Source organism: Salvelinus sp. IW2-2015, linkage group LG3 (assembly GCF_002910315.2).
Source record: "Salvelinus sp. IW2-2015 linkage group LG3, ASM291031v2, whole genome shotgun sequence".
NCBI lineage: Eukaryota > Metazoa > Chordata > Actinopteri > Salmoniformes > Salmonidae > Salvelinus > Salvelinus sp. IW2-2015.
In genome coordinates, this window is record NC_036840.1 from 4,369,501 (window position 1) to 4,394,853 (window position 25,353).

At 44.3% G+C, this 25,353-nt stretch overlaps 1 protein-coding gene and 1 long non-coding RNA gene across 3 annotated transcripts in view; both read right to left on the minus strand.

Annotated features, from left to right (window-relative positions):
- The window catches only part of LOC111982726 (synaptotagmin-1), a 217,136-nt gene that overhangs the window by 152,358 nt on the left and 39,425 nt on the right, over window positions 1-25,353 (minus strand). Inside the window, exons 1-2 of one of the 2 annotated variants that reach the window (XM_070434004.1) lie at window positions 20,062-20,143; window positions 18,300-18,350 (exon numbers count right to left, since the gene is read on the minus strand). The gene's annotated coding sequence lies outside the window, so the exon portion shown is untranslated. Of the gene's footprint in view, window positions 1-18,299; window positions 18,351-20,061; window positions 20,144-25,353 lie in introns of those variants that run through there. The other variant, XM_024014340.2, reaches the window with a different exon arrangement.
- On the minus strand, window positions 22,189-23,525 carry LOC112081386 (uncharacterized). The gene is made up of 2 exons (XR_002896493.2): window positions 22,760-23,525; window positions 22,189-22,652 (listed from the first exon to the last, which is right to left on the minus strand). It is a non-coding gene; the product is annotated as an uncharacterized lncRNA (long non-coding RNA).

Here is a 25,353-nt window from a genome sequence, read left to right on the forward strand (position 1 = left end):
GTGACAGAGAGACAGAGAAGAGCAGTGCCGCCTGGCTGACAGAGGGCCATTTGAGCTGGGCTCCTCCATCTTTTCCAAGGATGGCTGATTCCATTTCTTCCTCTCCCCCCACTACTGTGGCCAGGTAAAGTGATTGTTATTCTCCACAGGCCAGAGGCTTTCTACAGCATCCAGGCTGCCCCCATGGGCAAGAAAGCATGGTGGATCTCTAAAGAGAGATGGATGCCACTGAGAGAGAGGGGGAAGACAAAAGCAGGGAGAACGAAGGGGGGGGGGGGGGATTCCCTCCAGTCGTGACTGCATTGCTTCACACAAAACTCCTCTGACTGCTCTGACATTAGTTCTGAAACACACTTGAAATGCCTGGGCTTGAAGTCTGAGACAGAGATGACCAACGCTCTCTCGCATAATCATGTTTTATGGAAACTATGTAAATGATGTGCTATTATGAGTAAGGCTCCTTTAACAATTATTCTCCCCCAAGTTATCTTTTACTGGGTCATTATCCATGGTGGTGGAGAGAAAAGGTCTTGGCTCGGTAGTCCAATTTCACAGTAAATTCTGTATCTCGTGTGACGGTAACACTAGTGAAGGAACTCTGAGCAGGCATTAACCGGAATGGAATCAACGATAACACTAATGCATAATGTGGCAAATGCTTTCCACGTTCAATTTGTTGGAGATCACATTGGACTACGGTGGAAAATCATTGAGCCTCTCAGAACAAATCATGGACCGTCGTATCTGGGCATTGGAAAAGAGTCCACATGTGTTTTGAGGGGTAAGTTAACTTGTTTGCGTCTGCATGATCTTTCCGCGAGGAGAATGGGTTGTTTTTAACAGAGTCAAGACAGACACTCTCTGACCCAATCGGGTTTTGGAAGGATGGGTCTTCGATTGGGCTGATTTCTCTGGTGGCGTTCTCATTCGAAGGCAGGAACATAGACACACAGGTGTGTCAGGAATACAGGAGAAACAGACCAATGTTGCTCTCTAGAATACCTGTTTACCATGGTGCTGTAATCCCAAAGCTTTTAACAACAAACCTTCTGGACGTGACCAACAACCACAGTAACAGCAAGGTGTGTGTGTGTGTGTAGTGTGTGGTGCGTGTGTTGTGTGCGTGCGTTTGTCTGTGTGTGTGGTGTGTGTGTGTGTGTGTGTGTGTGTGTGTGTGTGTGTGTGTGTGTGTGTGTGTGTGTGTTGTGTGTGTGTTGTGTGTGCTGTGTGTGTGTGTGTGTGTGTGCGTGCGTGCGTGCGTGTGCGTGCGTGCGTGCGTGCGCGCATCTGTGTGTGTGTGCGCGCATCTGTGTGTGTTTGCCTGCTCTTTCAGCCAAACTAAACCGATGGGAAATCATCTAGGAGGACGGAATTAACTCTATCCTGAGTTTTGGCAGTGGGGAGCAGAGCAGCAGGTCCATAATGAACAGCTGAGACGGACAGTGAGGAGAGTCTGCTGCTGCTGCTGTGTGCCGGCCCTCCTCCACTCATTAAACCTCCTGGGAGTGTGCACTGTGAACTGCATGTGAGTGGTCCACTGGAGGATCCACTGCGCTCCCCTCCACAGGGCAGTGGCAGAACAGCTGCCTGTGTGCATCACGGGAACAAACCTGAAGCTGTGTTTACATACTGTGTGTAGGCTTTGTGTATGTAGTTCCATATGTGTCAAGGACAGGCGATTAAAATGGGGACATAAGGGGTCTCCATGGCGACAGTTGGGGTGGAGCCAATGGCACCTGGGGAATGCAGAGTGTGTATGGTAGTTTAGTATCTGACCCCTGACTAGAGAAGAGAGACCGTTGTAACGGTTAAATCATACATCACAATGACAGATGTATCGCATCAGGGTCTGTCAACCATGGATGATTTGCATATCTGGATGACTACCTGAGTGAACCTTTTCCCTGTAATAGAAGAGAACAGAAGGAAACAGTGGAACCTACGTGCAGACGTCTCATGAGTCTTGTTTTTAGCGCTATTTGACCTACATTAGTTTTGAGATGAACACCATTCAATGCAGTACCAACACAAGCCTGAGTTATTGATGAAATCTACAGCTTGAACCATAACCAATTATGCAAGCCCTTACATGTCGGAGTAACAGGGTGACGCAACCTGGCTTCATCAACACTGTATTAATAGTAGATGCATAGCATGCTGAGATGGTGGCCACATGAGAATACACACAGATCCAGTCTTTTGTTACAGCTCCATCTTCTCTCTCTGTTGATTATCAAGAGCCATTTACTTCCATATCCCTCCATTTCAGTCTACAGGTCTCCATTTTGACTGTAATAGCCGCTGTGATTATGTTACATGGCAACAGCATTGGGATAGTTATCAAAGTGCACTTTCCTGGCACTGTCTTTCATCAGAGGCCAATTTACAATACCGAGGGCACAAAATGGATGCCGGCACATTACTGTGACTTTACAAAGTCCCTCAGATCGCTGCCCGTCCGTCCGTCCGTCCGTCTCTCTCTCCCTCTCTCTCTCTCCCCCTCTCCTTCTCCCCCCCCCTCTCTCTCTCTCTCACACACACACTTATCCACAGTGCCTCTTACCCCTGGATGATCAAAGCTGGCCTTGTCCCTGTAAAAGCCTCTGCTCTTCGGGCCTGGGGGGGTCAATAACTCTCTCCCCTCTACTCTGGCCTCTTTGTGCACCAGGCCTAGACTTTCATATATTCCCTCAGTCCTCCTGTTATTACCCAGAGAGGGTCCCCCAACAGATGCCTGCATTCTCTTTTCATCTTTAAATGCAGATTAAAAGCGGTGGGGGGGGGGGGGGGGGGCTACTGCTTGGATCAGGATGAAAATGTCCACTATGTTCTGTGGATTAAAGGAGAGACAGAGGGTACTCACAACCCAAATAGTACATGGTTAGTCAGCTGGGTTAAACAAAATGGAGATTGAGGTCAGGGTTCGGAGTGGGCCCATCTGAGAGAGAAACGGGACAGAGTGGTGTCAAGCTGTCACCCACTTCCAGCACCACTCCGGCAGGACATGAGTTTTTTTTGTGCTTATCTTTGCTGTTCCTCTGTGAGAAGCCCTTTACAGCTTGTTTAGAGCCTGACTAAGCTTCCAAGCCCCTGTGACAGAGTACTTGGAGGCCCACCCTCGCCTTTGTAAACAGTGCTGAATCTTTGGTTTGGTATAACTCATAAAACTCACTCTAAACTTTGTTACTGCCATTTGACACAATACATTGTGTATATTTATCCAAGATGGCTGCRAAACCATGTATAATGAAACCTCACTCTTAATGGTTTCAACCCATTCCAATTCCACAGGCTGCCCACTGTCATCAGCCTTGCTTATTGTGTCAGACAGTCAGCCATTACATTCGGGCTGACTCGGATCTACTCTCCTCTACATTCTGTGGTGCTCWGTGTGTGTTGTGTCCATCTGCCCCGCGTCTCTGAGGAGAGAGGCAGATAAACAGGGCGGAGGATGATGAGGTAACGCCAGCCATATGGTAATCATACCGCAGCCGTCAGCAAAACTGACGACACTAAGAGGAGCTGACATTTCAATGTGCTACATCTCACTCTTCAGTGAGCGGAGGGTGACATGGGGGTTATGCTAGCTCCCAACACATTTTTAGAGCACATTCTAAAAATGGCTTATCTGCCTATGTCTGTGTTGTTGTGCGAGGTTTAATAAAAAACAACCCCAAAAGCTGATAGAGCTCAACGATGCATGCTCCTCTTTCACAATTCTCAGATCTACTGGAGACAGAATGATTCTCCATCCTTGGGAGAACTACTCTGTCTTCCTTTAGTCTCCTCGTCTTTAAAGTCTAGGCTGCTGTACTTATTCTCGGAGGTGTGAAAGCCCGTGACGTGGTTATCAGAAATAACAGCACATTCTGGGGAAGCTCTGTGGTTTCTTAGCAACTCTACTGCAAACCTATTCTCTATGCAATGCTAATAGACATTCAACACTCACCTAATACAGAGTAAACGGGCGAATGACATCAACGAGGAGCAGAGTGTGATAAACTAAGTAGAAAATAAAAACTAACACCGATACAGGATGTAACAGAGTATATTTAAGCAATAAGGCCTGAGAGGGTGTGGTATATGGCCAATATACCATAGCTAAGGGCTGTTCCTATGTACGACGCAACGCAGAGTGCCTGGATAAAGCCCTTCGCCGTGGTATATTGGCCACATACCACAAACCCCCAAGGTGCCTTATTGCTAATATAAACTGATTCCCAATGTAATTAGAACAGCCAATCAGCATTCAGGGCGTCAACCACCCAGTTTATAACTCACTTTCACTCACCCCCTGAGATTATGGATAATCCTAATTACAAGCAATCTGAGGCTCAAATCTGCCACCTTATGTTTGCCATCAGAGAGCACAAGTCCGACATAAAGAGGAAGGCCATAGTGAAGTACGAAGACAGAAAGGGTTGCCAATGACCTCTATTTTGCATTACAGTAAGTCACATGTTAAATTGCAGTAGCATGTGGCATCCGGTTCCCAAAATAGCATGCAGGTTACACTCCTACAGTACGCAGTCAGTAAGATCCCAATGGACAAAGGGAGTATCCGTGTTGCGTCATTCTGAGAAGGCATGGAGTGGGGAGATCGAGTGGGGGCAATTCCAAGGAAGAAGGACAGATGCCTCGAACAACTCTGCATTGTGAACATGGACTCATTATTAGTGGTTCCACCGAACATGCAAAGGCATGTTTAAATGAATAACCAATTCAAGCTCTTACAAGCCCACAATGGTTTCCTTCACATCTGGCACCCACTGGGTTGGTAACTGTGCCATGTCCGACATCATCGTGACCACCGCTATTGTGACTCATTGGAGAGGAAAAGGGACAGCACCGGTGTGTCTTTGTGTGGAGGGGAGGCCGAGTGCCCTGATACAATGGCTGGCTACAATACCCCTCACTGTGTGCACAGGCCTCAATAGGATATTCCCCTGAGAAATCACTTCTGTTTTTCATAACTTTTGACTCAGAGAGCGGTGCAAAATTAACACTGTTACTTCAGAGCTGAGACATTTTTCACTTCCTGAATCCTTTCATTAACAGAAAAAGATGCAATCTTCTTTTCAGTTTACACTCTCTTTCTCCCTAGCAGGTGTTCTGGGCTGGTTTCTGTTCCTCTCCTGCCCCACACACCTCTGCAGCGGGGAGGGGCGGAGGTCCGCCCAGAAGTCGGGGGGACGGCTGATGAAACGACGCCGGCAGACGGCTCGCCAGTGTTTAAACACAACAAACAGACACCCAGAATTATGCTCCCATGTTCAATTTACAGCCCACTGTGAGCCAGCACGGAATTAAATAAGCATCTGGGTGTTTTGGCTTCGGGCTGCTCTGCTGTCCGTGGGCTGAGAAATCTCTCTCCCTCTTCCTCTGTGAAGCAGGAGCTGGAGCAGAGCAATGATGCAGCCCCCAGTCTGTAGAGTCTGCAGGGACCCATTCAACTCACAATTAGCAGACCTACTCCTCCTATTCCTCTGTGAACAAGACTTCATTGGAGTTGGGACATTGTGTGATGGTTTGGTGCTGGTTTTTCACTGGCCTTTGCCATTCATATATGGATGGTAGTTATCGGAAGTTATACAATGGGTTGGTCTAATTCTGAATGCTGATTGGTTAAAACCGCATTCCATCCGGTGTCTATTCCACAAGTTACCACCGGCTAAATCTATGACATTAAAATGTCTATTTACTCTGTTCCATCTGACTGCACAATCCGCTGTCTCATCCGCCCAGCCAGACAATTCATGAACTTGATCTCCACTACAAAAAGCATCTAGACATTATCTCACATTTCTCTTAGACTAACATTTTGTTTTCACCACGGAGATTTGTATAAACCTTACTGTCTGTCTCTCTTACATTTGCAACATTGTTTCAATATTCAAATTCGATCTCCAGCTATCGCATAGTAATGAACGTGTCGGGAGTCGGGATGAGACAGACAGACAGGCAGATTTTCTCAGCTAGTCGAAATCATGAATCAGCATAATTTTATGGATATATATACACAGAAATATCAATAGAAAACAGGTCAAACGAAATGAAGTGCTGCCTTTCCAGGTTCCATTTGAAGTGATTGCTATTAGCTGTGCTGTTGGCTAGCTCGTCTGAACAACACTGTCCTGATGAGAGAGCACATTTTCTATGCCAGGTTGAAATCGTGACTTATTAGCTCATTGTTTTGAATGTATCCAAGTAAATGTCACTAGAAAGCAGCTTAAACAAATGCAAATGCAGCTAATTTGTTGTTATTCTGGCTGCACTGTTTGACGTGACTGTAAGTTAGCCATAGTTGGCTAGCTAGCAAGCAAGGGATAAGAACGTTGCCAGCCAGTATGGCAATGGGACATTTAGAACAAATGACTGGGTTGCATCCATAGAAACAGAACAAAAAGACTGAACGACTGGGTCTCGTCTCTGGCAACCAAACTGATAGAACGAACGACCAGCCGGCTTGGGTATCAACCCTAGATTTGTGTCGTGACTATATCTTGGGGAAGGATGAAATAGTATAAATAAATTCAAAAAAATAACTTTTTTTATGAAAATATGTCAATCATATTTTTATATTTTGCTAACCCGTTGTATAAAAGTGATAATACCCTCGAAGCTGGTTTATATAGGATATATTGGCACGGCACCCAAACACTAGCTTCTCTGGCATTATCACTGAAATGGTGGCTGTCACAATAGAGTCTGGATAACCTAAAGAAGCTTTCTCTCCTCATCTCTTCTCTGGAGATAAAGGAAATGAGAAACGAAGAGGAAACCATTTTTGACTATTGTGGTGCCTTTACAGAAAGGACATTCAAATCCATGTTTTTACATTTAGCAGATGCTCTTATCCAGAGCGACTTACAGCAGCAAATAGAGTTACAGTAAGTGCCTTGCTCAAGTGCACAGATAGATTTTTCACCTAGTCGGCACAGAAATTCAAACCAGCAACCTTTCAGTTACTGGCCCAACGCTCTTAACCACTAGGCTACCTGCCGACATAATGTTGCTCTCCCTCTAATCTCGCTCCCAGAAACCTCCGCCCAAATGCGCGCAAAACACCAGTCTCAACGTCAACAGTGAAGAAGCGACTCCGGGATGCTGGCTTTCTAGGCAGAGTTGCAAAGAAAAAGCCATATCTCAGACTGACCAATAAAAATAAAAGATTAAGATGGGAAAAAGAACACAGACACTGGACAGAGGAACTCTGCCTAGAAGGCCAGCATCCCGGAGTCGCCTCTTCACTGTTGACGTTGAGACTGGTGTTTTGCGGGTACTATTTAATGAAGCTGCCAGTTGAGGACTTGTGAGGCGTCTGTTTCTCAAACTAGACACTCTAATGTACCTGTCCTCTTGCTCAGTTGTGCACCGGAGCCTCCCATGCCTCTTTCTATTCTGGTTAGAGCCAATTTGCGCTGTTCTGTGAAGGGAGTAGTACACAGCGTTATACGAGATGTTCAGTTACTTGGCAATTTCTCGCATGGAATAGCCTTCATTTCTCAGAACAAGAATAGACTGATGAGTTTCAGAACAAAGTTCTTTGTTTCTGGCCATTTTGAGCCTGTAATCAAACCCACAAATGCTGATTCTCCAGATGCTCAACTAGTCTAAAGAAGGCCAGTTTTGTTGCTTCTTTAATCAGAACAGTTTTCAGCTGTGCTAACATAATTGCAAAAGGGTTTTCTGATGATCAATTAGCCTTTTAAAATAATAAACTTGGATTAGCTAACAACGTGCCATTGGAACACAGGAGTGATGGTTGCTGATTTACATTTACGTCATTTAGCAGACGCTCTTATCCAGAGCGACTTACAAATTGGAAAGTTCATACATATTCATCCTGGTCCCCCCGTGGGGAATGAACCCACAACCCTGGCGTTGCAAGCGCCATGCTCTACCAACTGAGCCACACGGGACCTTAATCTTAAGGCGAACCCCTCGACAACATCCGCTGAAATGGCAGAGCGCGAAATTCAAAAATATTTTTTTGAAATATTTAACTTTCATACATTCACAAGTGCAATACACCAAATGAAAGCGTAACTTCTTGTTAATCTAGCCATCGTTTCCGATTTCAAAAAGGCTTTACAGCGAAAGCACACCATACGATTATGTTAGGTCAGCGCCTAGTCACAAAAAAAAAACATACAGCCATTTTTCAGCCAAAGAGAGGAGTCACAAAAAGCAGAAATAGAGATAAGATTAATCACTAACCTTTGATGATCTTCATCAGATGGCACTCATTGGACTTCATGTTCCACAATAAATGTTTTTTTCCCGATAAAGTTCATCTTTATGTCCAAATACCTCCTTTTTGTTAGCGCGTTTAGTTCACCAATCGAAATTCACAAGGCAAGTCTAGACGAAAGTCCAGACGAAAAGTCAAAAAAGTTATATTACAGTTCGTAGAAACATGTCAAACGATGTATAGAATCAATCTTTTGGATGTTTTTATCATAAATCTTCAATAATGTTTCAACCGGACAATTCCTTTGTCTTTAGAAATGAAAGAGAATGCAGCTCGCTCTCATGGCTGCGCGCATAACTTAGCTCATGGCATTCTGCCAGACCCCTTAGTCAAACAGCTCTTATTCACTCCCCCTTCATAGTAGAAGCCAGACAAAAGGTTCTAAAGACTGGTGACATCTAGTGGAAGCCTTAGGAAGTGCAATATGACCCCATAGACACTGTCTATTGGATAGGCAAACCTACAAACCTTAGATTTCCCACTTCCTGGTTGGATTTTTCTCAGGTTTTCGCCTGCCATATGAGTTCTGTTATACTCACTGACATCATTCAAACAGTTTTAAAAACTTCAGAGTGTTTTCTATCCAAATCTACTAATGATATGCATATATTATCTTCTGGGCCTGAGTAGCAGGCAGTTTACTCTGGGCACGCTTTTCATCCAAACGTGAAAATACTGCCCCCTATCCCAAACAGGTTAAAGAACAAATTCTTATTTACAACGACGGCCTACCAAAAGGCAAAGGCCTCCTGCGGGGACCGGGACTAGGATAAAAAATTACAAATAAATTAAATAAAAATATAGGACAAAACACACATCATGACAAGAGAGACAACACAACACTACATAAAGAGAGACCTAAGACAACAACATAGCATGGCAGCAACACATGACAACACAGCATGGTAGAAACAACATGGCAGCAGCACATGGTAGCAGCACAAAACGTGGTACAAACTAGGGTTGCACATTTTGGGAATATTCAGAGATGGAAACTTCTGTGGGAATTAACATTTACATTTACATTTAAGTCATTTAGCAGACGCTCTTATCCAGACGACTTACAAATTGGTGCATTCACCTTATGAAATCCAGTGGAACAACCACTTTACAATAGTGCATCTAACTCTTTTAAGGGGGGGGGTTAGAAGGATTACTTTATCCTATCCTAGGTATTCCTTAAAGAGGCAGGGTTTCAGGTGTCTCCGGAAGTGGGTGATTGACTCCGCTGACCTGGCGTCGTGAGGGAGTTTGTTCCACCATTGGGGTGCCAGAGCAGCGAACAGTTTTGACTGGGCTGAGCGGGAACTGTACTTCCTCAGAGGTAGGAGGCGAGCAGGCCAGAGGTGGATGAACGCAGTGCCCTTGTTTGGTGTAGCCTGATCAGAGCCTGAAGGTACGGAGGTCCGTTCCCCTCACAGCTCCGTAGGCAAGCACCATGGTCTTGTAGCGGATGCGAGCTTCAACTGGAAGCCAGTGGAGAGAGCGGAGCGGGGTGACGTGAGAGAACTTGGGAAAGTTGAACACCAGACGGGCTGCGGCGTTCTGGATGAGTGTAGGGGTTTAATGCAGCAGGCAGAGCCCAGCCAACAGCGAGTTGCAGTAATCCAGACGGAGAGTGACAAGTGCCTGGATTAGGACCTGCGCCGCTTCCTGCGTGAGGCAGGGTCGTACTCTGCGAATGTTGTAGAGCATGAACCTACAGGAACGGGTCACCGCCTTGATGTTAGTTGAGAACGACAGGGTGTTGTCCAGGATCACGCCAAGGTTCTTAGCACTCTGGGAGGAGGACACAATGGAGTTGCAACTGATGGCAGATCATGGAACGGGCAGTCCTTCCCGGGAGGAAGAGCAGCTCCGTCTTGCCGAGGTTCAGCTTGAGGTGGTGATCCGTCATCCACACTGATATGTCTGCCAGACATGCAGAGATGCGATTCACCACCTGGTTATCAGAGGGGAAAGGAGAAGATTAATTTGTTGTCGTCGCATAGCAATGATAGGAGAGACCATGTGAGGATATGACAGAGCCAAGTGACTTGGTGTATAGCGAGAATAGGAGAGGGCCTAGAACAGAGCCCTGGGGACACCAGTGGTGAGAGCACGTGGTGCGGAGACAGATTCTCGCCACGCCACCTGGTAGGAGCGACCTGTCAGGTAGGACGCAATCCAAGCGGGCCGCGCCGGAGATGCCCAGCTCGGAGAGGTGGAGAGGAGGATCTTATGGTTCACAGTATCAAAGGCAGCCGATAGCTAGAAGGATGAGAGCAGAGAGAGAGAGTTAGCTTTAGCAGTGCGGAGCGCCTCCGTGACACAGAGAAGAGCAGTCTCAGTTGAATGACTAGTCTTGAAACCTGACTGATTTGGATCAAGAAGGTCATTCTGAGAGAGATAGCAGGAGAGCTGGCCAAGACGGCACGTTCAAGAGTTTTGGAAAGAAAAGAAAAAGGGATACTGGTCTGTAGTTGTTGACATCGGAGGGATCGAGTGTAGGTTTTTTCAAAAGGGTGCAACTCTCGCTCTCTTGAAGACGAAGGGACGTAGCCAGCGGTCAAGGATGAGTTGATGAGCGAGGTGAGGTAAGGGAGAAGGTCTCCGGAAATGGTCTGGAGAAGAGAGGAGGGATAGGTCAAGGGCAGGTTGTTGGGCGGCCGGCCGTCACAAGACGCGAGATTTCATCTGAGAGAGAGGAGAAAGAGTCAAAGCACAGGGTAGGAAGTTGAGCAGAAACCAGCTGTGTCGTTTGACTTAGCAACGAGATCGGATGTCGTCGACCTTCTTTTCAAAATGGTTGACGAGATCATCAGCAGAGAGGAGAGGGGGGAGGAGGGAGGATGATTCAGGAGGAGGAGGAGAGGTGCAAAGAGCTTCCTAGGGTTAGAGGCGATTAACTGCAATATATGGGAATTAATGGAAATATATGCAAATTAATGTAGATGTTTTTGCATTGGATATATTCACCATATCATATGAAGACAGAAACATAAACCTTTTACCTTATCATAAGTAGACATAATTGCACATTTTTAAATCCTTCCAATAGAAACTTTAAGTAAATGAGTTGACTCTTCACATGGGATTATTTCACTGAACAACAAAAGAAAGGGAATATTGAATGATCCCCAATGATCCATCGCATCTCCCAAAAACGTTTTCAACATACATCTGTAAAATGATAGTCTACTAAAAACTAAAGCTTTGTACGCCTATGTGGATATTCCATTAAAAAATCTGCCGTTTCCAGCTACAATAGTCATTTACAACATTAACAATGTCTAAACTGTATTTCTGATCAAATTGATTTTAATGGACAAAAAAATAAGCTTTTCTTTCAAAAACAAGGACATTTCTAAGTGACCCCAAACTTTTGAACGGTAGTATATTTCATATATAAAGTATATGTTTTGTGAATAATATATATTTAAAAAAGAAATAATAATTTGCTGCCTCTTGGCCCCCCCACAGGCCTGGGCCCAGGAGTTTCAGGCCCGGTAAACCCCTACAGAACATTAATCTGGCCCTGCCTGGAGATGAGTTTACTCTCCCACAAACTCATGTGACTGACAACGCCCAAATGTATAATGCGTTCCTAAAAACACAAAAGTAGATTCAACCTTCATTCTGAGAGAATGGATATGGAGCTGTATCCCAAAGGAGCCCAAGAAAGCACATTAAACATAGAACATTATAATAATGTGTGAAAAAACACTAAAAGGACTACCTCTTAAAACCACTACGGACTCCATTAGCCTAGCAGGCTCTCACAGAGGCAGAGTGAGATTAAGTTATGGAGGTTTATTTTGTGCAGTGAGTTGCATATGAAATTGGCAACACACCATCACACCGTTGAAAACCCATAGCTGTGTCAGAGGTTAAAAGCATTGTTTCACCGTCACCTACAGCAAGTTCTGATTAGCTATGTCGATGCATCCACGAGTTGGCCCCTGAGCTCTTTGCTGATTGCAAAGTCTGAAGTGGAAGAGGCATTATCATTGTGATTGAGTCTGTTTAAATATTTCCCAGACAGATTAAGTTTGCTAAACACACAATTCAGCGTAATTAACCAAACCATCAGCGCGTGTCGTTATGAGTCTAAAGTAGTTGCGCTGTGGTGGCTTAAACCAGGCCGTCCATTGGGATTACCTGTTTAAAGCCCCCTGCAGGCCGAGATTGATGAAGTAAAATGTTTGTTTACTTGAACTTTGGACGAGTAAAAGCACACTCTCCTGAATCTTGACGATAATGAAAGAAAAGAGAGAGGGAATGAGGAAAGGAGGCAATTCCAAGATAGCAACCAGTATTTTGCCAGAATAAATCAATCTTGGACTCCAAACGGTGACATTTAGGCTCAATGGGCTGTTTTGACTGAGGACCTCTCTTCAGCTTGTTATCATCACTATTGATTTCCTGGAGAAGAGGGAGAGAATGAATGGAGGAAGCCATTATTACACACAGGAAGAGAGGGATAAGAAAGAGAAGAGAAGAAAGTCCCAGACAGACATTGTGTGTCTGACAGTGTTGTGGAGCTGCATAGTCTGTTTGTTCCCCCGTAGTGAATGTGGACCCACTTGTAGTCAGTGGGCCTAATCCTGGGGAGAAAACACCACAACACTCCCTGAAAAGTGTGGAAAGAGGGACTAAGGCTGCATATCCCCCTGTCACACACACACACAAAGATTTCCCCATCCCACAAATAGAGCTATTTCAAACTCCCTCCTAATGTGATCTATAACATTTTCAACAAACCAAATGTTACTTAGCATTAGTAGATCTACGGAGCTGCTTTGGGCACAACGAGGAATCCGGATGAATCACCCCTGGCTGATGACAGAACAGTTTAAGAAACCTGCCCCAGATATTTGACATAGTTCTCACTTTGATCCCACTAATACGATCCTCAATTTGATCCCACTGATAGGATCCTCAGTGACATTTGTTTCTCTTCATAACGCTGCCACCTTGCATGAAATGATTTGCTTAATGCGAGCGACTGCTCTCTCTCTCTCTCTCTCTCTCTCTCTCTCTCTCTCTTGCTGGCTCTTTCGCTCTCCTGCTGTTTTTAGGAGATTGAAGTCGTTGGAGGTATCATGTGAAGGCGGTAGCTCTTTACCTACACTGAGTAATGCAGGTCAACGCAGAGGGCAGAGTCTATCAATACGAGTTGACATGAGAGAGTTCAGCTATAAGCAAGACATGTGGGAGAAGACATGCTGTGACAGTGGTATCTGCAGGTGAATCATAACACAATTGCAATATCGGACATCCAGGGCAGAAAGTTTGGAGAATCCCACTGACCGTAAAACATTCAGCAGAAGACCTTGCGGTTGAGCGCGAAGATGCCCTGGATTTACTGGCCACACCTTTGAAGTGAGTCTCTCCCGCTGAGGAAAGAGAAGCCTGTAGATCAGGAAATGCCCCTGGCTTAAAAAACGGTTTGGTTGGGAGTGGGACACCACTGATAGAAGGCCAGACCAGACACATGAACCCTGCCCAGAAACATGAAAAGGAATCCATCTTGGAGATGTGTTGGGTTCTCCTGTGAGAAGTTCAGCTTCAGACACTGAGAAAACTTTGGATGGTTCGGGGAGTTGCTTAAAACAACACAGCCTCTGAATCTGACATGGTTCCATTGGTCTTTGGGTACATAAATACCTGCAATGCAGTGGTCACCTGACCTCGGTTGGTAAAGGATATACTGTACTCCTCTGTAACAAGGCTAATGAGTCAAAAACATGCCCTGGACAGCTTAGACGATTTTCTCAAGGAACACACTTTTCTCACGGGACATTCGCAGGCTTCATCTCTGCATTTTTCAGATCTCCTCCAGCCACATGGTGACCGCAATGTGTCCGAGACGCGTTGGCTCACAGAGGACACGGCGAACGCCATGGGAAGTGGAGCATTCTGGAAAATGCCAACCCCGCAGCTATTTTGAACACAGTGATGTTGCTTTTTCCCCATCAGCGTTGTCCTGAGCCTCACCGGAGGGTGGTTTCACTGCTCCCTGGATAAGGATCAAGAGGCTGTGCTGACAGAAACATGCCCACCAGCCCACTGGTTACTGAGCACGGTGTGCTAGCCAGAAGAAGAGGCCACACAGCCAACAGCATCCCAGCCCAACCCCCAGTGTAGTGCACACGTATCTGTAAAAAAACAGTACATTCAACATGCTGCTCCAAACGAAGGTGGATAGAAATACAAAATACATGGATGACAACTTAGGATGATGCAAGAAAGAAGGCGACGAGAAAAGCTAAATGGGCTGATCCTTCAGTGCTACTATGAAATAAAAGGCTTACGCCATTAGACCGCGTGTGGTTACACAATCCTGTGTGCACCCCGACCAGGCCAGCGGAGATGCAGGCTTTAGTAGTGGTTAGATGTGATTGGTCAGTTCTCATTAAGCAGCGCAGCAGCACTCTGGGTCTAACTCCCTGACAGAMTAGGCTAAGGTCCACCAGGGCTAATGCCATACATGCCTTTCTCACTCGTCAGTCACTGACCTCAGTGTGTCCACCTCGTTGTGTGACCTTGCATCATTTAGACACTGCTTAATGCTGACAAGTGCCGTCGTTCACCATGCTTTGCATTTGCATTTCGTTCAGTCATCCATTTTGCTGAGGCAACGTAATGCTCCTTGGGATGAAGGTTGAGGAGAGAAGTTGACTTGGCAACCTACACCAAGATAAAGAACGACTGAAGAACTCGAATTGCCAAAGATAAACTGATCATCAATTGAACTGCTAATGTTCTACTCTGTTTGATAAAAAGGCCCTATTCTCAGTGAAACTGTATCCACGCAAGACCTAATTTCAAAGCGAGCCCTCAATTTCCCTGCCATTTCCTCAAAGGGACAACATTAGGTATTAAATTACGGCCCCACAATGGCAACCTGGATACATCCACACTCTGTTATTAAAGAACAATCACAGAGTTTTGTATGGTGCAGAAACCGAGGACAAAGAAGGAGATGTGAATTGCGTTTGGTGTCTCCCCGGCCCTATCTGAGAAGCGGGACCCGGCGACTGATTAAACGAATTAGGGAGGAAATGAAATATTATAATGCCCCAGATTAAAAGAGGAACATGGAGCATAGCCTGTCCCGTTAGACAAGGGAACACAGGTGAATGCTAACCTTGTCTGCGGAGAAAGAAGAGCTCATTCTGGTTGCTGTAATACCCTGGCCAAAGAGGGAGAGAGAACTATGTCTAAAATGGGTCTGGTCTGAAAGCCTACTCTGAGAGACCTTAATGCACTCTGGCGGGGGAAGTAGTCAGTCTGGTTATAGACAGCTAGGGCGGGGATGGATGGGGATGGATACACCCTGTAAAGCATCCCCATAAAACCTCCTTACACCTCATCCTCACAACTCTTCATATCAATTATTACACTCTGTGAACCAACGTTATTCTGTTGAGTTAATAATTAAGCAATAAGGCCCGGGGGAGTGTGGTACATGGCCAATATACCACGGCTAAGGGCTGTTCTAAAGCACGATGCAACGCGGAGTCCCTGGATACAGCTCTTAGCCGTGATATATTGGCCATATACCACAAACCCCTGAGGTGCCTTATCGCTATTATAAACTGGTTACCAACGTAATTAGAGCAGTAAATATATATATATTTTGTCATACCCGTGGTGTACGGTCTGATCTACCACGGCTGTCAACCAGCATTCAGGGCTCGAACCACCCAGTTTATAATTGTCTCTAATCACTGTGCTATATTGACTCCAAAACAGTACTATGTTGCTCAAGAGTGAATTCAAAGTTGTTTGTATCAATCTGTGTGACCGTGAATGTTTTCTGTTGCATGTCTATCTGCTTTGCATTAAATGAAGGGGCTCCATCTTGCAGCACTTATCTCCATCCCACTCACTTCTCTGTCTCTCCCTGGGAGATATGACTGACTGAGCACTGAGTGAATGAGATGGTTGTCAGTCTCTCCAAGCAGCTGAGAGCTGAGAGCAAGATGACAACCACCAGCAGATTGATGACTCTCAGTGAGCCGGTAAACTGTAAAGTTATTACCAAGTATCAGAGGAAAACATTAAATCATAACAAGTGTTCCCTGGTTCAACTCGTCACATGGCTCAAACCCAATACTTCATGGCTTTGTTGCAAAGCTGTGATTGTGACAATATCTTATACTTATACCATTTAGCATAATCTATGTGGGCGCACGCTCTCTAAACTCTGTCATCCCACGCTAAAGTGGGAGACTGGGTAGAGGCAGGTGATGGGAACCCTCAAAGGGCTTCCCCAGATAGAGGGTGAGATTGTCAGAATCAGGCCAGGATCAGTGTTGTGGAACAGGGCCAGGCTACTGCCCCAAAGCTCAAAGCCTATGGAAGGTGTTATGAGACACTGACACACTGACAGGATCGACCTTGGTGGTGTGAGAGCCTATTAACCTGCTACTGTCCTCCCATCAGATCTGGCCCATCTCCCACAACAATATGTCAGGTGTGGATATGCACTTAATGCCAGGAAACTGGACGGATTATGTCCTGGATCTAAATGGATTAAGGGGTTGTGATTGTTGCCAGTACACCCCTGTCCCTGCCCCAAAGGTGGGAAGGCTATGTGGAGAAGAGGAGGGACTCACTTGGAAAAGAGTAAACACAAGGATGGTAGCAAGGAGACTTGTATTACTATAATGACAGAACACCATGACAAGGTGGGATTATGCCCCGATCATAAAATATGGGTGGTGGTTAATATGCCTGCTAATAGGATGAGGCTGGGAGATCCGGCGATGAGGATCGGGGTGGTGGTGGGGGGGAGACAGCAGCGAAGAGCCTTGAAGACGTATTGGGACACACGCAGTTCATCAATCACAGGTGACAGTTGGGACAGATGCAGGGAGCTCCATTCACCACAGGAGACAACTTGGTGCTCCATCATGTAAAATGAGGCAGCGTTAATTACTATTGTCTATACTGTAACTGCCTGTCCTTCCAAACCAGCCACCAGCAAAAACGAGCAAACATACATACTCTACTGTTAAGACGAAGGGCCGTATGTGTCAAGCGACTCAGAATAAGAGTGCTTATCTCGGATCAGCTTCCCCTGTTCCTGTAATCATATTCATTGTGATCTAAAAGGAAAAACTGATCCTAAATCAGGACTTGTGGAGAGAAAAGTCATCATGTTTCACTGCCATCTCTTGGTAATATGACACACACAACAGATCCCTTACAGAACATTCTCCTCTGGAGTGTGGCTCTATTCTATTGCCTCTCTASTTCTTCTTGATCACAGATGACTCCACTCCATTGGATTAACATACAGTCCTCAGAGCCACTGACTTGGYGACCATGTTGTAGCSTCGGTGGTGAATATTAGATTCTCCKGCCWAGAGATCTCATTAGAGCAGGCAGCAYTACAATGTCTGCATKCCAAACGAGACCAGAGGACATCGGGCATTCTGGTTCCCTGGTCAATTCACTAACTTGATACGGTAAGTTGAGTGACAGTATGTYCGTCAGCTGCTTTTTAAATGTTTCAATAAGATGTCCCATGGAGTAACTCACTGTGTGTGTACTGCTCAGGTGCTATAGGCTAAATGCATGTAGATACAGTAAGAGCATATAAGCCACATTTTGCATAAATCTCCCATTGACTTCAACTTGTGATTCACGCAAAAGGTCGAGCAACATGTGGTATTCCTAAATCGGGGAATTGCAGTGGGGACGGCAGAATTTAAATATAATAATAATAACAATAATTATGATTATTAAGAGTACAGATTATTGCATGCAACAATATATAAAGGCTTTTGAGAAAGATCATTTGAAAAATACTACTTTATTGAGTAGACCTATATGTGTATTCATCTGTTCTCTTAAGTTTGATAAGAGAGATGAAAATCGAATGAATTTAAAGGTTATTTGTTGATCTTAAAATCGAAATTGACAGATTTGAAGGTTGTTTCATTAGATTTTGGATGGGATGGTGTTGCCAGAAATATATACCACTGCAAGCACAACACAATTTGTGAAATGTTATATGTTGAATCAAGGAAAAATGTCATCAGACACTTACAACGTCTTCAGTTGGTGTAGATTCCTTTTTGTTCTTCCTATGGCTGGTTCACTGCAAAAGAGACAGACAGTGGTATTAGATCTGGCATGCGTGTCCAAACACATTCAATATAAAGACAGAACTGCCTATGGCCATCCAAGAGAAAGAGATGAGGGTCAGGAGAGAGCAGCAGTCACAAAGAGGAGAGAGAGAATCATACTGTACAAGAGTGAAAGTAGGCCAAGGCAACATAAAACAAACACATGGTTCAGTGAACTCAAACATGACTATGAGTGTGTTTTCTCACAAAGGAAGAAGTCTCCCTCTTGTCTGAATAGGAGCTTCTGCATCAAGTCTAAAACTCCACAGCGGGAAGTAGGGGAGCACGGTAAAACAGCAATGTGAACAGAAACTAGTCCAGAGAAGGACCATATTGACAGCAGACCAACCTAGACTCCCAGTAGCCCTCATAACTGTTACCTTACTCTGAACATTTGATTCATTGTGTTTTGAATAACAGTTTTGCTATAGCCCAAATGCATGAGTTTTACATTGAGCCAATATGATACCCGTTAATTAAGATACTGGGGTACCAAGTCAGATCAGAAAAGGGAAGATTGCATTATTATTATCTGAATGACCAAATAAGGACCTGTGCATAGAAGTGCACACAAATTAAAAGTGAGAAAGAAGTAGGTTTGTACTCCAGAGAGGTTTGGTCATAGAAATGGATTCTGGTAATTAAGAAAAGCTTGATAGTTGGAGGTTGCTGAAGCCGACACACAAACCTACTGAGAGAAGCATTTTGACCTGTAGAGCACGGATCATCACCTAGATTCAGCTGCGGGACGATTTTCTCTTGGATGGTCAAGGGGCCAGAACATAATAACTTGTAAATGGCCCGCAAGAAGCCCAAAACAGACATAATATGTTACTAGAACATAATAATTATAAACATTTCTTACATTTGAATAGATCCCATATTTGTGTTATGCATGGGAATACTTTGGAACAGATTTCCAAAATTCGAATCCCTTGGAGCTGATTTGCTGGTCAAATAAAATCGCCAGTTGGGGAACGCAGCTGTATATAGTATATATGGCATAGTGTATATATATCGTATATATGGCATAGTATATATATATCGTATATATGGCATAGGCTATTCATGCCTCTATTTGCAACCATAAACTATGATCATGGAAATGCACTGAATGTAAAATAAACCATCATCACTATTTCAATCTTTGTATTAAGGCTTCTAAACACATTCGAATGCAAATGTCTCTAAACTACAATATTTAAAAAGCGAACCAAGAAAACAAGCGCGATTTCATTGTTCTTACCACGGAACAGGGAAGGTTATAATTTTTTACCTAAATTATTGTCAGATTGTTGCCAATAAACGAACCACTAATTCGCTCAAATTGACTTTCTATTTGGTTAAATTACTGTACAGCACCAACCAACTTCCAATAAGAGATTGGCTCATTGCCAAGTCAATCAAAGATGCTTCCTTTACAGAACACGCTTATTCTGTCTCGAAAACGAAGGATATCTAATGTTAAGTATGTATAGTATTGTATAGTATTTTTATGTATATGCAATAATCGCTTCAACCATGAACAAAAGAACACCCATAGATCAAGCGGCAACACACAGCAACGTGGCCGACAAATAAGCACGTGTCCTTCAAAATGAATGGGCAAAATATATATTTCATTTTCTCACAATGTTGCTAGATTTTGTTTCAACTAACACATCAAAAGGATGAGTTACTCACCTACTAAAGCCACGGATGTAACTGATAATCGAATCCAGCCATAAGATCCATAGACTAGTGCAGTGACTATGCCCACGTCTGGCAACAGACTGCCGAATAGTATTCAACCAATGATCAGATGTTTCTCTTTCTCCTTCTATGTGAATCGCGTAATTGCACAAGTCATATGGTAGCCTATATGGTATGACTCCTATTATTGTATCTTAATGGACGAAAGTCAGTTGTTTGTATGTTTATAGAGGTAGCCCAGTAAAGGTAGCCGGTTCTGATTTGTTTACATCGTTTTCCGACAACTAGGCTGTATGCTACCTATGTGAATTCAGCACCATGGACAGCGACATGGTGTTTCAAGACGTGAACAGCTAATTTGACATGGAAATGCACTCCCATGTCACTAACTGGATTTAAATGTGGAGAAGAAATGAGATTACCACGTGTATATGTTGGGTATGTTGTGAAAAATAGAACGGATTTCCCTTTGTTTTACTGGCCTGTCAATCTGACAGACAGTGGAGTTGAAAAGATGGTGACTTGTAAGGATGCTGTCAAAAATGACGCTTAGAACGGATCTTTTTGACATTGTCAGACTAAAGTTCCTCTCCCTACTCCTTCATATTACTTTTGAATTATGCAAAAGGTACATTCATCATCTTGCCCTAGATTCATCATGTGGCAGTTGCAAAAACAAGTTGCCAGTTTTGAAAAGAACACATTTCCATTTTAGTCATATATTGCTTTTTTAAGAGTCTGTAAAATGTACATATTTAGGAGCTCTGAATATTATCAAGTGCCATTTAAAGTAATTGTAGATGCACACGAATATGCATACACTGAGACAAGATAACTACCTTATAAAGGCTTTATAGAGCATTCATAAGGTCTTCATATGCCTTACACATGCTTTTCAAATCATATATAAGCAACATCATACTTCATAATGGGTTATGTAATAGACAGCACTGATTTAAACAAAAACCTTCCCAGCATGATGTGTCACAGATCACTTGATCAAACAAGCTTGGCTCTGTGGAAGATCCAATTTGTGCCATGACTTGGCTGAGTCAACAATTCTGTTGAAAATAGAGRTGTAACTGTGCCACTGTGGTTCCGCTTGTACTCTCAAAATGCACCTTGCCCACGGCCTTCAACCAGAAGCTGTACAGTATATCACAACTATTAGCCAATAAATCCAGTTTAGCTTCTGTCAGACATTTAACTTATTTTACTGGGGTTGGTTTTAAATTGGATGTGGATTGATGAAAGACAAACAATGATCAGTGAATTGAAGAAAAGGTCGTTCAACCATAGAGATCCTCTTCATGCCAAAATGTATGACATCACTATTGACCTCATACTTGTTTCCATCTTTGTACTTTTTTCAAACTTGGCAACAGCACTAATGGCGCCCTGGTGTGATTGAATTGCCAAAGCCTGTACGTGATAGCAAACAACCTTTGTGATTAATTCGGGTTTTGTTTTTGGAAAGCATTGACGACAACGTACTTCCACTTAAGAGGCCCCTCTCCTCTCCATCCTGTTCCTGTGGAGGTGACATTTTCCTTTCACAGCCTAGTGATGATGCGCTCACATGACTCAAACTCCAGTGAGTGATAACTAAGAGCTGTGAATACACTCCTGATTCAGTAAGTGTTGGATAAAGCCAAAGATAGCTGAAGTGGCAGCATTGTAGCTTTTTACTGAAGGCATATTACTGGGTTTTACTTCACAATGTTGACGTAGAGGTGACCCTATTCATTTAGAAGTACTGACAGATTCGGAGCCATAAAATGGACAGATGGGAGGCTTTTTAAAATAACCTTTCTACCCATTTGTCGTTTGGTTGTTTTTCACAAAATCCATTTTTCCTCCCTTAATGGCATGGTTGCAGCCAGAACATTATTCCATTTCACTCGGTTTAGCACTCAGTGCATCAAAATGGAACACTTTTATTTTGAAAAGTTGACTACAGCTACATATTCTTATAACAATACCACCCTCTTAGATACTAACATAAAATACATTTCATTATTTTCAAAACCTCACGCAGTCCTAAACATGTAAGTCACATCCATTTCCCATTTCAGGGTGGGTGCGAGTGATCTGTGCCAGAACAAAAGGACACAGAAATTGACATGGTGGTTTAATTTTCAGGAGGCAGATGGCAGACAATGAAGCACACACAAAGAAACAAAATGGATCCCAGCCACTCAACCAGGTTCAGATGATAACAACAACCAGGGCTGACATGGATTACAGAGAAGAATAGAAAACAACCAGATGTCAATAAACAGATCTCGAAGCATTCACTCAGGCTCTATGGCGCCACTCACGCTGCTCTGTCTCTCTGTGTTTCAAAGAGAAAATGCCCCCATGCATAAACCATGAGCATCATCCTCGTCGGTGAAGAAACACAATAACCCACCGACGGTGTGCCGCCTCACGGCCTTGGGAAGGAGTTTTTTGGGGGGGTTGTGGGTAATTCATGAGAGAATAATGATCCCAGGAACTCAGTACGGCCCTTTGTTGTTTAGGTTGATGATGCAGCCCAACAGGCCCCCGTGGACCCGGAGCAGAAGACCATTCTCCTCCACCTGAGGGAAAGAATTGGCATCCTTTACTGCGGGATTCCATTGGGCACAGCAAACACTTGATGAGAAACAGGCCTTGAGGGGTAACCATCCTGAAAGTTGTTTGTTACCTTTGGTAGAGGGTGTCAAGCGATTACATTCTGTGCTTCAATAGAAACGGAGCTCTTTGATCATCCGGGTGTGCAGAAGTTGAACTCGGTCGGTCATTGTGGCTGTGGTTGTTCTTAGGCTGACTAATGTCACCAGTGAAAGGCCATGTGTCTCATTACACCTTGTCACTGGTCATACTTCTGACATAGCTGGGGCTTATGGACAGAACTCTCCTCTAATTGGCTGTCCATGGTGTGTGGAAGAGTGTGGAAGGGTGGAAACATGACATCTAACAGGACAGAGACCTGGCACATCTCCAAGCTTCTTTTAAACCTCACTGACACACCTTCTCTTCAGACAGGGGTATCTAGGGGTGATTAACATTTGAAACAGATTCCAACAATCTCTGAAACCCCCTTAAGATTCACTTTGCTGAATATTTTTAAGTTTCTCCTCCTTAGAACTTCCTCAAGAACTGCCGCTTGAATGCTTATGTAGACTACCAAAGTGGAATTCCAGTTTCTCTCCAAAACAAAAATTAATACGTCTCTCTGTTTCCATGTAGATGAAGGAGAAAAAAGCATTTCTTGTTTTATGATTCTTTATGGCTGAGAATAAATAGCATAGGGGGTCCATTCTGCTCCAGGAGACTGAGATGTAAATAGCCATTAATTAGCCAATGATATTTGTGAGCGGCCAGCAGGAGGGCTTTGAGCGTCGCCACCYCCGTTCCTCCACTAAAAATGTATTTCATGAGAGATTAGACAAATCATTCTACGGCATAGGAGAAAATAAAGGGCTGGGAAATAAACATGAGGTTGCTCGCTCTCCCCCTTGGAGGCAGCCCATAGGTAGTTATCGTCCCAGAATAGAACTCAAATGCCCAGGGAGATCAGCCTCATTGGCATTCATTGACTCTTTGCTTTTCCAAATAAGGACCTGGCTAAGCAGAGCACAAGATATGGCTCATTTGAGGGTGTCGAGCCAGGTCTAAAAATAGCTGTTCTATGAGAGGGTGTGTGTGTGTGTGTGATTTCTTGGGACCAGGCACCATCTTCCCTAATGGCCTATCCGTTTTAATGTTTTAAAGGTGCTTTACGCCCTCAAACGCAAAACAGCAGCGTTGATCCACTGCTGAGGGCTATACACTTCACAGTGGAGGATTGATCTTTCTTTGCTTGTTGCATGTTCAGATTTTAGATTTTGCCACGTCTGTGGAACGGTACTATGTAATTCACTATAGAGCCAACAGGATGACAAACTCGACACGAACAACAACAGAAGGTCTTCAATAGTTTTGGTTTCAGTTGGGGGGAGCAATAGACTAACAGCATGATTGTGCTAAGGGAGGTCCATTAGCAAGTCCCTTTGTCACACCCCCAGTGGAGGAGACCTCTTTCATTGGGGAATTAATGGGCCTTCCTCAGTTTCATCAGTGATCTACTGGTGCTTAGTTATCTAATGGATTCAGAGGTTCATCAGATGATCGTCTCAATTATCATCCATTTGCATTCCCCTCACAACCCCCAGCCCAAATCCTAATCGACAAGGGTCTCTAATCTACTACAGATGCAATGTGGATTGCACTGATTGGCAATGGAGGCCATTTACAAAAATAACATTAATTTGGGCAACGCATTTTAACTATAAACAAAACAGCAGAAGTGTTGTTCCTCCTGATTCCCTGTTGATCTCTCTTTGTACATCAAGCAGAGGGACCGACCTCTATCCAAGAAGAGTCCTCACTCCTCAGGACTGCCTCCCTACGCCCCAGGCCTGCCTCCCCACTCCCCAGGCCTTCCTCCCCATTTGCAGGCCTGTAGAAGAGCCCAGCTCGGCCACACAGAAGAGCCCAGCTCGGCCAGACACAAGAGTCCAGCTCGGCCAGACACAAGAGCCCAGCTCGCCAGACATAAGAGCCCAGCTCGGCAGACATAAGAGCCCAGTTCGGCCAGACAGAAGGCATTTAGAAGTCAACACTGCTTAAATGTAACAAGTAGCATTTAGTTTGATCACACACTTGATTTCTCACTGGAACCAGAAATCAAGAGAGAGAAAATGACTCTGGCCATGATGGGATTCTGTAATGGCCGTTGGGGGAGAGAGTGTTCCCTGACGCAAGGCCAAGCCAATCAGATGATGCCCGCAGGGTGCCATGATTGGCTTGATCAGAGTTTGGTATTTACGCTTGACACATACAGCACCTTCCCTCTGGCTCCCTCTGTTAGTTGGACTGGTTCTGTCAGACTAACTGGCTCTGTGGCATGCTGGTACTCTCTGGAGCATACTGATAGTACAGCAAGCCAGAGAAAGCCAGGGGTAACCTTTCTATAAGGCCAGAGTTTGGCTATATACAACTCAGTTGAACTGTAGAGCAGTCAAATCACTATTCATTTAGAAGTTCTGATGCATTTTTAATATTAAGCTTGTATGGTCCTTCATCCAAGTATTTCAGAAGTTTAACAGAAGCTCTAAATGAGGTATGTGGCAAATTCAGCCCTTGGAGGCATAGCATTGAACTGGGGAATATGAGCTGAAATGAGAGAAAGGGATCTGTTGACAGGGTTAAGAGCTACAGTACCACAGTGGAAGTGTGAACAGGATTAAATGAATA